Here is a 4670-nt window from a genome sequence, read left to right on the forward strand (position 1 = left end):
GGGCCAACTCTGAACAGACAGACATGTCTGCAAGGCCCCTTGTTTCTACAGACCCCTTAGGAGTGATGACCTTTGCTTAGGGGTGCTGTAGTCTGTTTTGCTTACTGGCCTTTTGTTCTACATTTCAAAAAGGATGTTACCATAGAAAATGGGGTTTTCTAAGTGTGTGGTGTGCATATGTTTGCACATTCAAATGCTTGTGGGAGTGTGTGTGTGTGTGTGTGTGTGTGTGGGTGTAGGTGCATGTAGAGGCCTGAAATTCGCATCAGGTGTCAACCTTGATGGCCCACTGTATTTATTGAGTCGGGATCTCTTGCTGAACCCAGATCTTCTCCCGAATCCTAGCTAGTCTAGCCAGCCAGTTTGCCCAGGGGGTCCCTTGTCTCTGCTTCCCAAGGACTGGATTATAAGGCACTGTCACCCAGCTTCTGTTCCACACAATGCAGGGCAAACACTTTATCTACTGAGCCATCCCACCCCCCACCCCACCCCCTGTCCCCAGCACAGCTACCCCGAGACTAGTACACAAACTGAAGCTTGAAATGACCCCTTTCCAGGAGTGCATTGCTCCAGGCCCCCAACTCGGGCATGCCTTTTCTGAGGTGCTTGGCTTTAGGGGATGGAGAGCCCAGAGGGCGGGGACTAGTGTATTCTGAAGGGAGGTGAGGCCCTGAGAAGTGGCCTGCCCCCCAGTGTCCTCCCACAACCACCCGCATTGAGCTGCCTCAGTCTGAACCTCTGTCAGACTTGAGTCTCTCCTGAGCTCACCTGGTCACCTGCTGACACCCTGTGTGGGGGAGGGGGTGTGTGTGCAGAGGACAGAGAATGAAGTCACTATTCACCTTAGTCCCTTGCAACAAGATCTCTCTCTGAGCCTGGAGGTAGGCTGGCCAGCAGGCCCCAGCGTTCCTGTCTCCCCCGACCCCTGCCCTCCAGTGCTGGAGTCACAGGCCTAGGAAGCCATGCCCAGCTCCTTGTGCGGCTGTTTGGGATTTGCCCTCCGTAAGCACAAAGCCCTCCTCCCAGCCTCCACCCCCCAGGTGACACCTGGACATGCGTCCAGCTCCGGGCTCGAGTCTGGAGCCTTCCAAGGCCTCTGACCCTTGCTGAACGTGTTCTGGGTTACTTCTGCAAACCTAGGAAGTTCCTTTTTCAGACCCATACGATTTAGTAATATCTGCTTTGTCACAGAGAAGCCGTGGGCCACTTGGTGTTTCCTGTCAGCCCCGTCCCCAGACAGATCACATTCCCACCTCTGCCCACAACGGCAGGGTCCGGCTCCCTGCATCTCCTCCACATACTGTGGAGGCCGAGGAGGCCCCGTGCTGTGGCAGCCTACCCGAGCCTCCTCCTGCGCTGTCTGTGACAGAAAGATAAAGCTCCTCAGAGTGAGGACAAAGGAAACAGTGTGTGAAAACAGCACTGTGGCGTTGTCACTTGCTGTCTCTGCGTCAAATTAGATGTCCCCTCTCCCAAGGACAGAGCCACTGACCTAGGACTTCCCAGCCATCCTGCTGCTGTGACCTCGATGCCTGTCACCCTCATGCCCACACAGCCTGTGTGAGGGAACACCGGAAGGAAGCAGTGGGGCTGAGGTGGCTGACACCCCCATCCCCCATCCCTCCTCATCCCCCCAGCTGAGCAGCAGAGTGTGGCACCCCACATGTAGAGCTGCAGGCCTGGGGGTTATTCAGACCAGGTGCTTTCGGGGCACCGTGTTTCAGATTGTGACGTCACCTGAAGCCTTGAAAGGCTCTGCTCAACCCGGGCCGTGGACCTTCTGCAGCTCTCGGCTGGTGTCCCCCTGGGATCTGAGATTACTGCCCCCAGAGAGCCAAGCTTCACGAGGACCTTTGAAACCAAGTGTCAGGCCCCAGCAGCTTTTCCTGTATGCATTCATTCCTTAGCTTGTGTATTAACTAGACACATACAGTCCAAACATCTGCCCTGTGACCCAGCGCTGTCCCAGACACGGGTGCAGCATTGAACTCCTCCCATGGCTTCCCCATGCTGGCTCCTTTCCAGTTCTAGTGGGTGTCGCCTCCTCCAAGAAGCCCTCCCTGACCATACCACCTAAAGTTGCCAGCTCCCCGCACGCTGTGCCCTGTTTGTTTTTCCTGTCTCTTAGGTGCGTGTGTCCGAGTGCCTGTGCCAGAGGACAACCCCAGTGTCCGTCCTCACCCTCCACCTGTTTGAGGCAGTGCTTGAGCTCTCGGGGTCTCCTGTCTCTGCCTTCTCTCACTCGAGTGCTGGGATTCCAAGTGCATGCTACTGTCCAGCTTTACGTGGGTTCTGAGGACCCAAACGCGGGTCATCATTGTTACGTAGTAAGTCCGTTACCCACGGAGACATTTCTCCAGCCCTTCCTCCCGTTTCTTATGTGCTCACTGACAGAAAAGCGCGGGAAGTACCGACTGCTGGAAGGAGGAGGAAGGTTTCCAGCCTTGCCACCTACAGAAAGACCACCGTGGGCATTTGACGGCGCTGTGCCCTCCTTTGGCCCTGGAAAGGGAGGCTCCTGCCCTTTGTGTCTCCTGTTGCCATAGCATTAACATGACAGCTCACTTATTTTGTTTGGCATCCTGTCTCGCCACAGCGGAGGGAGGACAGGTGTGTTTGCTTTGACTGTTTACCTAGGTACCATACCAACTGAAGGCAGGATCCCAGGCTGGCCTAGAACCAAGCATGTAGCCCAGGACACCCTTGAACCTCTGCTCCTCCTGTCTCGGCTATCAGGTGTGCTCCGCTCCGCTCCGATCTGCTCCGCTCCACCCTGCTCAGTTTTCACAGAGCGTGGGGTATTTGCGTGTGCTAGGCCAGCAGTCTTCCAACAGAGGTACAGCCAGCCTGCTTGAGCCAACTTCCACTCACTGACAAATTTACCTGAGGTGTTTCCAGTACCTTTGATGTAGATTGAGAGAAGCTGTGAACTCTGATAGTTCTGTCCCTGCCCTGCAGAGCGGTAGTCCAGACTGCATTTCTTGGCTTTCTGTCTCCCTGAAGAGGCTGTGCATCGTTCTCCTTACACCAAAGATGCCGTCTTAGAGGCCGTTATGAAATGATCCAGCCTGGGCATCATGTCCCTTCTTTCACAGTCCGTGACATGTAAGTGGAATTTCCCGAGAAGGAAGAGCCACACCTGTTAAAGATCCCAAGGGGCAAAGGATTGAACTCTGATTGGAGAGTCAGAATGTTGTAGACCAGAGCTAGTGATCCTGGGCTACTTTTCGCCCTCTTTGAAGTTCACTCATTGCATAGTCCTGTGTGTGACCTGGCATCCTGTGACTGTCAAAACCTTTTCGGTGTGTTCTTAGCAGGCCACCAGCTTCCACCAGTGCCGAAGCTAAGCATGTCACCCGCGAGCATGGAAAGTCTGCTGTAACCACCCACCTGCGGTTCCCACCAGTGTGTTTGATTGATTTCTTTGTTCTGTAACTAGTAAGATCTCATGTGACCACCTCCATGGTGGATCCCCCTCCATGGTGGATCCCCCTCCATGGCGGATCCCCCTCCATGGCGGATCCCCCTCCATGGCGGATCGCTGCTTTCAGAGCGGCCCGAGTCTGTGTTGAGGGCTGTGGACACTCATTTGGCTCAGGAGTCCACTGTCTCTTTCCCTTTGGGATGAGAGCTGGGTTTTGCATCAACACATAGTGGTGTGTCTTATGTTCACCAGTGTCCTAAATGTGATGAAACCCCACAGGTAGGAATAATCTTCAGTGGCCCATGACTGGATGTCCTGCAGTGGCCACTTTAGTGGTTCATTCCAAGGTGTCCTGCCCTCACTCCACCCCTTGGCTTTTATTGTCATGTGTGTGAGTACAGGCATGTGTGTGTGTGTGTGTGTGTGTGTGTGTGTGTGTGTGTGTGACAGAAGAGGAGTGTGAAGGTTAGAGGACAACTTGCAGGATTCAGTTTTCTCTCTCAACGGTGGAATCCAGGGCAGCCCGCTGACCACTCACCGCTCTACTCCGTCAACGGTGGAATCCAGGGCAGGCCACTGACCACTCACCGCTCTACTCCGTCAACGGTGGAATCCAGGGCAGCCCACTGAGCCATTTTATGAGCTCTAAAATGTCTCCAACTTCTTCATCTCCAGCTATGCTTTGTCCTGGGATTCTTTTCCTCAGTGAAGACATGGGTGCTAGTTGCACCTCACTGGAGGTCCCCAGGGTAAGTGCACTAATGCAGGGAATGTTCTGGAGCTGTGCCTCTGCCCCTCACAGTGACAACAGGATCCTTAAGTGCTTGGCTTTTTTAAACTGTGGATCTTGACCCCATATGTGTTCATGTCCCCGAATGTGGGAGCTGCAAAGATAATTTGGTAGTAGCAAAAGGTTTTTGAGCTTCTAAATCAAACAGGCACTGAGTCCCAATGTTTCTGTTTCATCCTTAAATTATGTTTCCAAAGAATTGTTTTAAAATAAATTTCTCTATGATTCATTGGTGAATGTTTGGTTTGTGTGCCTATTTTATATACCTGTGCCCCTGTAAAAGTCTCTGGTGAAATGGAATTAAAAGTGGGGAAGTTGTAAGACCTGGACGGCAAGTGTGGTGAAATGTGGCCTGAGTTCCTGCCAGGCCGCAGAGCTTTGTGCTGAGATGGATGCACAGCTACCCTGGGAGGCAGAGCACCCTTCAGTGTGTGGAGCACAGTGCAGGTGCGCAAG

General features: G+C 53.5%; 1 long non-coding RNA gene across 1 annotated transcript; it reads left to right on the forward strand.

The window, feature by feature from the left end:
- Positions 1-222: 222 nt before the first annotated feature.
- LOC131925058 (uncharacterized) lies at positions 223-4451 on the forward strand. The gene is made up of 2 exons (XR_009383133.1): positions 223-2836; positions 2959-4451. It is a non-coding gene; the product is annotated as an uncharacterized LOC131925058 (long non-coding RNA).
- Positions 4452-4670: the final 219 nt, after the last annotated feature.

The sequence above is a fragment of the Peromyscus eremicus genome, chromosome 15 (assembly GCF_949786415.1).
Source record: "Peromyscus eremicus chromosome 15, PerEre_H2_v1, whole genome shotgun sequence".
In the NCBI taxonomy this organism is placed as follows: domain Eukaryota; kingdom Metazoa; phylum Chordata; class Mammalia; order Rodentia; family Cricetidae; genus Peromyscus; species Peromyscus eremicus.